Source organism: Phalangium opilio, unplaced genomic scaffold (genome assembly GCF_054372755.1).
Source record: "Phalangium opilio isolate 3A_F unplaced genomic scaffold, DU_Popi_V2 ptg000014l_1, whole genome shotgun sequence".
Lineage (NCBI taxonomy): Eukaryota > Metazoa > Arthropoda > Arachnida > Opiliones > Phalangiidae > Phalangium > Phalangium opilio.
In genome coordinates, this window is record NW_028324149.1 from 71757 (window position 1) to 83431 (window position 11675).

Genomic DNA, 11675 nt, shown 5'->3' on the forward strand with positions numbered 1-11675 from the left:
TATGAAAGGCCATAATTAAAGACCCTCTTCAAAAGTACCGGGGGGGGGGTGGCGGTCCAATAAGGTCAGGTACTTAATTACCTGTCTTGTTAAGACATAACCACTCCGGTATGTGGACAACAAAGATGGCGGATAAGGGCTTTGGTAAACTGGTAACGTTGAAGCCCTGTGTTGTCTCAAACCGGATGTTCCGTTGTAACCATTTATAAAGCAGACGATAGGGACATCAGCTGATGGCTTTTTTTGGTGGTCTCCCTAGTGATTTGACCCTCGGTTCAACCCGAAACTATCGATTACAAAGTTACACAAAAAAGGGTCACGAAACTCGAATTTAGTTGAGGGAAGAGGGGGGAAGGAAGGTGTAGTTTTCGCTTTTTCTGAGACTGTTAGGGTTTTTTATTCAACGAAACAATTACCGTTGGGAATAAAAAGGGCGCCAATAATTTGTCGGAAAAAAAATAAAGCAAGATTGGGAAGTAAAAAAAAAAAAAAGAAAAAGAAACCCATATAAGAACCTCCGTTTTTTTTTCAACGTTTATAAGCTCGGCTTAATTTGATGTATAAAATTGCACTCAGCTTAATTCTTCTACTGCTTTTTAATATGGTTAATACATCCTTGGGTTTTTATTTAGTTTTTCTTACTTTCTTTTATAAAGAAGACTGTTGGCTGGTTAATTTAGTTTGCTTAAATTCAAAGCTGTTCTTCTCGAATTTAATCCAAAATTGGTACAAACTAGTTTGTTAGGAATATTACGCCATATAAAAGGCAGTTATCAATGTTAGTAATGTTTTTCTGTCCGCCATTTTCCAATATGGCTACCGAATTAAACTAAAATCAGAATTTATACTGGTTTTTGCTATGAGCTATTGTACAAAATTTCAGTCGAATATAGTTTTAAGTTTAAGGCAGTAAATTTTCGATGATGTCAGGTTTAATATTTCTCTCCGCCATTTTCCAAGATGGATCCCGATTAAAACCAAAATTTATACGGGTTTTCTATAAGATATAATGAGATAGTATACAAAATTTCAAAGCGTAATCGCTTTAAATTTAAGACAATTTTCGAGGTTTTTCCCTGATTGTCTATCATTTCTGTGTTTTTATCCGCCATTTTCCAAGATGGACGCAGGTATAATCCAAAATATACAAGTTTTTTCGTTTAAAATGTAATAAACCTGTTTTTCAAAAGTCAAATCGGATGTGTTTGAAATTTACGGAAGTTATTTAGGAAATTGATATAACCCGGAAAATGTGCAGTTGCCGACGAATTGTGTTGATTTTTCGATTTCTGAAATCCATCCATAATTTAGTTGGAACAAGTTAATTTTAAAGCCATCAGTTGATCCTCTAGGGTTCAAACCTTTCTCTCTCTCTGTCGTTGGAAAATAGAGTGCTCGGTTCCGATGAAGGCCCAAATAAATATAATTCCATATTTTCATCCATATATTCCCTAATGAATGAAATCCGGGAAATTGCCAACTGATGGCAGACATACCGACATCTAAGATCCTTCAAATGAGCGACGGCCAAGAGTATAAATTCGTTCGTTCGGGTTAAGTAATAAAGGTTGAATTAGCCATACGTACCGGGGTTACTATAGAAACCGCCTTTGATTCCATTAACTTATTCTCCTTGAACGGGTTATTCATAGTGTTCAAAATTACTCTGTTACTACAGGAAAAGGTGACTCATCATCTTAAACGATACGCAATAATATACCTTCCACTGTATTAACTTAAAGATCACGAACAGTCTGTCAGATATTTATTCATTTTGAATTCCACGTGGAGTTAACGAGAACTCATAACGTCTCGTGCAGCTCCTGTCTATACAATTTTACCTTAAATTGATAGCGAGGACAAAGGCATTCTTTATATGTTAACCTATCTTTTATTTAAAACGGGGAGGCTAGTGTCAATTCAAAGTGAAAAATAAGAAAACTCTTAGTCTTGATATCAAAGCGGAAGGGATACCGAAATTAACATTACTCGCTTGCCTAGCCCGAATAGGAGAAGCCAGAAAATTTCGGACTATATGGTGCGGCTGGAAGAGGTACAAGGTATATTCCTAGTTGGGCTAACTTTTAATTACAGCCAAAGTGTCTAGAAAAGTCGCGCTGCGCTCCTTGGTCCCTAGGGCGTCGTCCTCCTTAATTCCCGCTGGAACAATGTTCACTTTTCCTTGCGTAGAGAGTGTCACGGGGACCCCATCCGCGATAGACAATACAGGTGTAACCTTAATTTAACGCGTCAAGTGTTTTAGTGTATTCATGAACCCGAAAGAATTATAATAATTACTAGTTCCGGGATAAAGGATACTTGTACCAGTGTACGAACTTTTAAGTATCTCCATTTTCCAAGATGGACGACAAAATTTTTGACTCAAAATCGACCAAAGAACATTCCCCCTCAATTTATGGCAGACTTATCATCAGAAACATCGCTATAGACAAGGGCAGGGATAGATTTAATTTTAGAAGTAGGAATGTAGAACAGAGTAATGTAAACGAGCGTCAAAGTCCCGGACCCCCTCCACGGGAAAGAGGGGTATGAAAGAAGAGGCGGGTCATTCAGCGACAGAGGTAAAAAGGTATTACGTATTTTCCACGTCCCCGTCAGCAACGTCATCAAAGCGTATTTAAAGTGAGCCAATAAGATAATTTAAACTTTTCGTTACGTGCTCTATACTGGGCTATGAGTCGGACTGAAGTAAATACTAACCGTTCTCCATTCCTGCTTCTAAAATTAAATCTATCCCTGGCAAGGGCAAATATAAAATAAATAACTGTTATTTTTTATACCTTTGGTATAAATTAATGAAAAAATTAACATAACATTATTATTTATAATAAAGGAATAAATAACAATACCGTGGTCCCTTGCACGCAATTTATCTTCGGGTATCTATTTTAATCGAGGGGCTAATCACTCTCAAAGTCCCACGTACAGTTTACATTACGGATTACTCTGAATCGTATTAGCACTTTCAATGACATGGTTTTTTAAAGACTACGCGTACATAGTCCAGGGTTTTCGTCAAAAGAGACAGCCTTGTGCATCGATCAGTGATTGGCCCCTCGATTTTCATGACGGGGAGGGAGGGACACACACACACACGCATTTGAATTTTTATTACAGTCTCTCTTTTGAAATAAATTGCAACCCTCCAGTTCAAAGTCCTATGGGAGAAATTAAGAAGAGAAAAAAGATTCTAGACGTTTGAACGTGTAGGCCTACGCCATGGTTACTATATACGTACGATACATTTCTGACGTTGACGTACAAGCGGCGAAATAAGGAGAGTACTCGATCACTGAAAAACACCAAAATAAAAAATAATTAACTATAAGAAAAAAAGAATTTAGGGGTGGAACCATTAAGATTAAAATTTTTAATTAGGTACCTTATTATTTCAAGCTAGATACGTTACGCCCTGGTAAATTCGCCCCTGCCCCGTAGTTATTTCGTTCTACCGTGTTGCTTGGGTACTATGACGTCACTCTATTAATTGGTATTCATAGCCAAGGCTTAGTTAATTATACATTTATAAATTTATAAAAATAGTACAGGGTGTTGCTAAAAGGGTAATTATAGGTACAATCAATTTTGTGACGCAAATGTAATTTCAATGTCATTTTGAACAGTTTATAAGTTATGATTGTATCTGTGATTAACGGATGACCCCTTATATTAAATTTGAATTGTCTTTCAGTTTCTTACTTAAATTTCAGGGGTCATCCCTAAATTGCTCCAGTCATAATTTGTTTGGGGTGTCCCTTACTGGACAAAATGTCACAGGAGTTACATTTTCGACTTAAAATCACTTCGGTCCTACCACCGAACACCCTGTATATTTTTTAAATGACATTTAGACAGGAATAGAAATAATGAATATTTTGTAGTAATTATACTCTAAATCGAAACAATGTTTGTAATGTAACTTATTTAATTACAAACGTGATAAAATTACCAATTTTTTTTGTTTGGTAATTTTGTGAAATTTTGGGTAACGTTAGTATTTTTCGTGTCTGAAATGAAATTGAAGAAAATTTAATTAAACAAAGGCCTATTCAGACGATACAATACAACCTTTTGACTCAATTAGATGAGTCAACTTGAGTTGAGTAAACTAGTTGGGTCGTGTGAATTAACAGAAGTTGGACAAGTTGAATTACCAAATTAAAAATTATTCACTGAGCAATTTCTGCTGACTCAATTCTATTTGACGCATCTAGTTGAGTCAAAAGTTCTATCATCTGAAAAGGCCTCAAGTCGTAATCGAAGTAAATATGAACATGAATATTTTCGATTTAATTGTATACTGTTTGAGTGGGTTGGACGCGACCAAATCTGATCCATGCATTCGAAAGTCTAAAAATCGATATTAATTTTATAGCCAAAATCCTCTTTTGAATTGCGAATCCATGACGTAATCTAAGCCGTCCTGTAAAGTATTACACATTGTTTCGTGAAGTTAAACATTAGCGACGGAACATTTCGTACGGGAAGCGAGTAAATCTGGCGGGTTTTGCCAATTTCCGATCCTTCTTGTTTTTCATTTTGACGTGTTCTTCCTCACTCTCGCTCCCTCGTTCTCCCTCTCACCCTCTCCGGATATTAATTTGGCCGTCAGCCGTGTTTTAGCGGCTGAGCCTTAGATTCTTTAGTTTACTATTTCCGTTCTTCTGACCCCATGCATGGTCTGAAGCCTTGGATATACGATCGACGCGTGTAATTTCTAATTTCGTTCAAAGTTTCTGAGATTGAAAAAAAAAGTGTAATTTAAAAAAATTTTGTTATCAAGTAAAAATGAAAACAGGAAACGCGTATAAGATCATGGAATATAAGACTTAGGGTTAAGCGGACGACGTAGGGAAATTTATAAAAATTTTATTGGACGATTTTTCCTGTGGTTGGAATAAAGGAATCTTTCCCTAAGATTGTGATTAGAGTGATTTACCGATGACCCCTGAATAGAATTAGCATTGTCTTTAAAAAAAGTTTGCTTAAATTTAATGGGTCATCCGTAAAACCAATCATGGCAAAATCTTAAAGATAATTTTGAACTCCATGGAACCCTAATGAACTTCACTCCTAGCATTACCCTTTTTTGAAACACCCCGTATAAGATTAAAGTAAATTAATTAATTTAATTGCTCATATCTTCTTTAATATCGACACAAATGTAATTCATTATCAATTATTTTAAATTCTATTTGAAATAAGAAACAAAATATCCTGCATGAAGCAGATGGACCCTTTCCTCTAAATCTACAGTTGAATTTATCCAGGATTCCAGATTCTATTTCCTTATTTCCTTACATTACAAGGAAGATTTTCTTTAATAGTTTATCGGCTTCGTAAGTTCCTTATTTATCGGTAAGGTTTGGAAAATCCCCCCCCCCACCCCATGTGCACTAAACTTTCGGAAATAGAATTTACAACCTAAAATGGGTTGAACTGGAATAAGGTATTTGGGGAAAGGATTTCTCTATTTTTCTCTTTCTTTTTTGGTCGGGCTGAGGTTATAGTGGTCGGAATTGGAAACTGCTCTATAAATTTAAAGTTGTTGCGTTTTCGTCGGTTTCTTCTTGGTTTTCCATTGGTTTTCCTTAGGTTAAGGCTTGAGTTACAGGCTACAGAAGTCTCTAACTTGGGCCTTGGTTCCATGGTGAAACTATCTTCTCTCTCTCTCTCTCTCTCTCAGAGATTTACGATTGGTTACTTCCTTCCAAGTCGATATCTTTATCCGGAATATATTTTAGTAAGGGGTAAGATACTCCGAAGGATATATAGAAATATTTGGGGAATCGCAGTGTGGACGGACGCAAAGACGTTGGTCCACTATAGTCCTTTGAAACATATCAAACCTCTTTGTTGTCCACATACCACCGCATGGTCCGTCTCAAAAGAACAAGGCGGTCAATGTTTTACCCTCGACCTTTGACACCATAGTTGCCCTTCTAATTGGATATAAAAGTATGCATGTATATATTGTTGAAGAGACATATGGTATGTGTATATGTATATAGTATCTCTTCTTGGATATCTAATTAATTAGTTTCTGTTGTTCAGGGCATGTTCAAGCTGCCAGTAAACGTCCAAAGTTAATTTTCCTTAAGATCGTTAGCTTTCTTTAGCCGGGGAACCAACGACATAGCTCGTTACAACAACGTCCAACTTTAGTATTTCTGAAGACCTTGCTATAACTTTAAGGCAGCTCATGGATATTATATAAACCATTATTATTGGGATAGAAAAAACTCTGGCTTAGTAAACCGCGTCAACATAGTAAAAATTTCGTAGGCTAGGTGGGTGAGCCGGGACGATGACCTAAATAAGTATTTATCTGGTATATCAAGGTCACTTTGGAGGATGAGATGGAAGTAAATGAGACTTATTCCCCTACTTAGGCAAATTAATTACAACTTTGCTAGTCCTCTTTTTAAAATACAAAGTCCATTGTACAAGACAAACTTTTGCCAACGCGCGGGAAATCTTTCAACTTAAGGTCTTATATTCATTCTTAGTGACACCCGCCTTTAACCTTTCAGGAAAATCTGCCTTTAGTTTTGCGTCACTAAAGCTTTTGTATCTCTTTTGATACTTTCATAGATACGAGAAAGTAAGATTAAATTAATTATCGTGAAGAATATTGTTTTTATTTCGAGCAAATGGGGCGCTATTACGCATTTTTGATATCTATGGGTAATTTAGAGGTGAAACTTGTTCAGTTCAATATGTAGGGTTGAGGGGGGGGAGTGTGAAAGAGAGAGTGGGCGCTTGCCCCACTTGATATAATTACGCCTTGAGATCGCGTGTCAAAGAAAACGCCGCGAGAGTTTCCCTTGAAGATGATAAGGATAAGAATATTCCTCAATTTTTGGAAGAAAATGTCGTTCAAATTTAGTTTGTTTTATAAGGATGATCGAGTTATTATATTTTATTATTTCCAATGTTCTTCTTGGAATATCCCTTTCGTCTTAGGCCTAATTAGATAGGGTTCGTATAAAGCTGGAGAACCTGGAAATTTCAGGGAAGTAAATTGTTGACTATAAATTCAGATGAAAGTTTTTTTAGTAAAATTCTGGGAAATTAATGAAATTTGTAAGGCCTGATGGGGTTGGTCCAACTAAATATAACCAATCCTGTAAACCACTCACGCCGTTACTAGGTATGCCTTTCACCTGGAAATATCAGGGAAACTTAGGGGGAAAAAACCTGGAAATGTCAAGGAAATTGCATGGTTATGAACGCTGTTGGAATTTAAGGCTTAACAAAACGTGTTTTTAAATTGATTTAAAATCTGTTCTTCTCGTGTCTCGCGCTCCTAATTTTTTTTGTACCCAGAATGCTTTTGGGTGTGGTATTTTCGAGAGATATGATAGGAAGAAGGTGGAGTGGAACGGACACTAAGCTTAAGATTCCATCTCATAAAAGAAAAATAACAAGGGGCATCGGGACAAGAGGAGATTGAGTCTTGGGGGAACTAGCTGTTACGATATACGACGTAGTAAGCTACTCATTTCGCCTCAGGGTTCAGAAGGATGTTAGCTAGGCCTTGGTTTTAGTACAAGCACGGCTTTATGGGCAATGAGACTGCCATTTAGAGTATTAAATCTGGCGTTGGGGTCCGTTTTTATTGCAAAGAAAACAGTCCAGAGGGAGACTTCTTACGCGACGCGGACAGCAACGATAAATTACCCAGGATTCCCGGGAATGCGCGCTTCCGAAGCCTTTAGAACTTAAGCCTTGTCTTCGAGACTGGCCCCTGTCTTGTCGTCTGCTTCAGCTCCTAATTTGAAACTTTATTTTTTTTGTACGCTTTTTAATTTTGATTGATATTCTAAAATATTTTAGTTTTTTTGTTTCGAAAGAGCAGCAAAGTTACCGTGTTCGGTACAACTTTGTTACGTTTCGAACCGCCATTTTAAAATATGGAAGTGGATCAACGGCATTAATTAACTAATAGCATAAATCTCTCCCTTAACGCTATAAAACTCTGATGAGACAATGTCGTAATGTTACGAGTGCAAACCCCATAATTCCGCACTATAGAGTTAAAATTTCTTTACTTAGGACAGACTCGAAGAGCTTAAGTGACTTCATTGTTTTCGTTTTATCAGAGTCTGGCAGCATTGAGGGATAAAAAAGTTACTAGTCTGTTAGAAAGGAAAAAATCGAGGAGGAGAAAAAGAAGAACCAAGGCTTAAGGTTCTCCCATCCACCGTGCTAAGCCTAATCGTTCGTAAAATGGATGGGAGAAAAAGGCAGCGCAAACCATCATTTAGAGTCAAGGGACAGTAATGATTCTTTGGCCTTTGTCTTTCGGGTGTGACTCCCTTTAAACGTAGGGGACAGGGATAAGACCCTACCCCCTGCTACGTTTTGTTTTAGTATAGGCGTTTAATACACTTACCTATATTTACAAATCAAGTTAAGGGTATCGGTGTGGATGTATTTATTAACTGTAATGCCGTTTACTATTGACTGATAGCAATATATCATGGAGAAGTTATTAGGGACACCTAAATGCAATGGGGAAGTCCTTTGAGTATGTTATTGCCCCATTTCTCCCATTTTCAAGGATACTAAATACTTGGAATTACAACATTCAGGTCCAGAGTAATTAAGCAAAATGTTAAAAACATTTTCTTAACATGATGTACTTACTTAACTCTGGTTCTATGAAAGATACATTGTAGTTCAATTTCTCCCCTTTCCCAAGGATACTAAATACTTGGAATTACAACCATAAGTTGGTCCCTTTGTATTGTATTATTTTTACAAAACGCTGGAGGGTTTGTAAGACTCCCTGCACGGGAAACTAATTAGCCTTAGTAATACAAACTAACACTCTTTTCCTTTAGCGAAGACATAAGCGCGGCGGACTTTAGCTTATTGGTCCGGGAGTTAAGGTTTAGCTACAGTTTCCAAATTAGTTGCGAGCGCGTGACAAGTCTTCTATTGGGCAGATAAACTAAACTATATGAGAGGAACACTGGTTTAATTCCAGGGCCGTCAGGATTTTCGTTTGTTTTTCGGGATAGACTATTTCAATTTCTACTCCAATCGCGCGAATTCATCCTTTGGAAATAAGCTCGCTTTTACGCTAAGGTCGAAGTATCCCGTGTCTCCGGTCGAAATACCCCATCGTCTTTCAATCTTCCAAAGTGTTCTAAAATAAACAAAGAAGGCCAAGTACTTTTCCTTTTAAAGAGACTAGCTCTCGCGCAACGCGTAAACAATTAAATATGTTTACTCGCCCACTATTCGACTTTTGGGTTTGGTTTGGTTTTGGCGCGAGAGTTTCGGGATGGGGATTTTTCGTAACCATGACAACGGAGTTCCGTTGAAAAGCGATGAGTGAATGGATGGAAAGGGCCTTTGCCATAATTAATACACTCTTCTTTTATGTTTTGTCTCTATGACACACTCTTCTTGTTGACATTAGGCTTATGTAAACAACCGCGTGAATGCGGGACTTATTACGAGATCTCTTTTAAGACGGGCGCTTTTAGTATAATGGTACTTACATAAGACACGGGGTAAAATTAGAATGCTTTTGAAGTTTATCCTTGAAGTGTCTCGGACCCCAATCCCCAATTTAGTATCATTGTATAGTGGACAATTAGGGCTATAACACCATGTGAAGGGATTTGAATTTGCTTGTATATTGCGAGAGTTCTGACGTTTCTGACCCACGTGGGTTATTAATTTATTTGTGATTTCTTGAAAGTGTTTTATTCTTTACTTCTGATTTAGATATAGGATCAAATATTTGGTACGGGATAATTAGGGTTATCACATTCTCGAGGGTTTTGATGTCCTAAATATATTTTTTGTTTTCTGACCCCGATTTCGTAATTTAGGGTGGTCAAATATTGCAAGGTTGTGTTGTTGTAGTAGACCTAAGCTAAAAAGAAAACTAGGTAATATAGATAACATTGAAAAAGTATAAAATTAGGCCTAATTGGTAAAACACAATGTTGATAAAGAACCATCAAAGTAACAGCAATGGTTTGAATCGCGCACTAAAGACATTTAATCTAAAACATTCAGAATTGCAATAAAATTTGGTTAATCTAACAAATGAAGATTCGCTTTTGAATACAACAGCTAGACTTAGTAAGTAACATATCTTTGATATCTTTGGATAGAGGACAATTAGGGCTATCGCATCCTCAAAGGATTTCCGGTGTGTATTAAATTTGAAGAGTTACGATGCCTCAAATTCAGAGATGGTCACCCCAGAAAAATTAAAAAAAAAAAAAAAAAAACATTTTTTAAATTTTCAGCTTAATTTACTTATCAGAAATTTACTTAAAAAAATTAAAGTAGCTTATAAATCGATATGATTATTACGTCATCACCCAGTCAATATGTAGGTACCCATTTAAATTTTATCTAACTTAATATCAATTTTTTTCACGCTGTAGACCTAATATAACAAGTTGGGAAAACCAAAATATTACCTCTCCGAGTCAAGACGACTACTTACAAACTTATTTACCCAGATATGGAAATGTTTCTTAAGTTAAAATTTATGAAATATTAAAGCAGTATACAAAGCACAGCAAATATACTGTAAATCAGACGACATTTTACATCCAATAATGATATACTTGTACACATTAAAATCATCCGATGGGGGAAAAACGGGAAATGAAGAGATAAAACTTTGGAGGGATATTACCTTTACGTGTTTGTATAGGCCCAATTTTCTACTCCTCAACTGTATGCCCTCTATGTTCAAAGCCATATTCACAACAGGGTTGCATTGTAAACACTATCCTTTCGTTTCATCTCAACGATTTTCTTAGTTTGTCAACATGACTGTTAACGTTACATAACACCAAAGCTTATTTGTGGCTACACACACTGAAAGTAAGTGCGTACCATAAAAAGCATGAAAACACGAAGCTATTATCCGATTACGATCAGACCTTTCACTGGTCTGGGCTGCGTTCAGCAGAGCTCACCAAAAAAAGACAGCGGATTATGGAAATGTTTACCGGTGAGCTCTGTCGTCATAGCTTTTCTCCGGTCATCGGTGTTTTATAAATGACGCTAGCGCAATAAAGCGTGCAAGGTACCAAGGCTTAACAAAAATTTATGATAACATATTTATAGAGATAGATGACAACTTTTATAATTAAAATTAGAAACTAACATATCTCTTAAAATTCTTGCGTGATCAACTGGTTTCACGCCAATTAATTAGCTATAGTCCCATAGAGCTATTTGTATTAATTCCTCCATGGTTTTTTCGCCAAGCTGAGAAATACGCGTTTTACGTCAGGTTATCCAAAGAGCCGACTATTTTCTTTGAAGACCGCGCTAGCTAAGCGTTTAGCACCGTGACGTCAAAATTCAAAAACAAAATCCCGTTATGTAGGATACTGCTAACAGCGTTGGGCTCTGCTGAACGCGGCCCAGATTTCCACCATGATTATAATATCTAAGCCTAAAGAGTACTTAACTTTCGGCTCACTCTGAACCGTTAATGTCTCTGCATTACAGAAACGAAATCCAGACCCAAGCGTTTACTTTTCCGTTCACTAGGCCTATTGACAAATCAAAGTTCATTTGACCAACATAGTAGCGTTGTGCTTGTATTCACTTTAGAAAGGATTATGCTATAAACAGATGTAGTATAGCTTAGGTAATATATA

At 36.7% G+C, this 11675-nt stretch overlaps 1 long non-coding RNA gene across 6 annotated transcripts; it reads right to left on the reverse strand.

The window, feature by feature from the left end:
* Nucleotides 1–675: 675 nt before the first annotated feature.
* Nucleotides 676–4806, reverse strand: LOC149704931 (uncharacterized). Of its 6 annotated transcripts, XR_016381462.1 has the most exons (7): nucleotides 3971–4806; nucleotides 3404–3501; nucleotides 2299–3313; nucleotides 1990–2236; nucleotides 1842–1909; nucleotides 1588–1735; nucleotides 676–1510 (listed from the first exon to the last, which is right to left on the reverse strand). It is a non-coding gene; the product is annotated as an uncharacterized LOC149704931 (long non-coding RNA). The 6 variants fall into 6 exon arrangements; XR_016381459.1 differs by having other exon boundaries at nucleotides 1588–2236; nucleotides 3971–4028; nucleotides 4323–4806; XR_016381460.1 differs by having other exon boundaries at nucleotides 1588–2236; nucleotides 2299–3179; nucleotides 3260–3313.
* Nucleotides 4807–11675: the final 6869 nt, after the last annotated feature.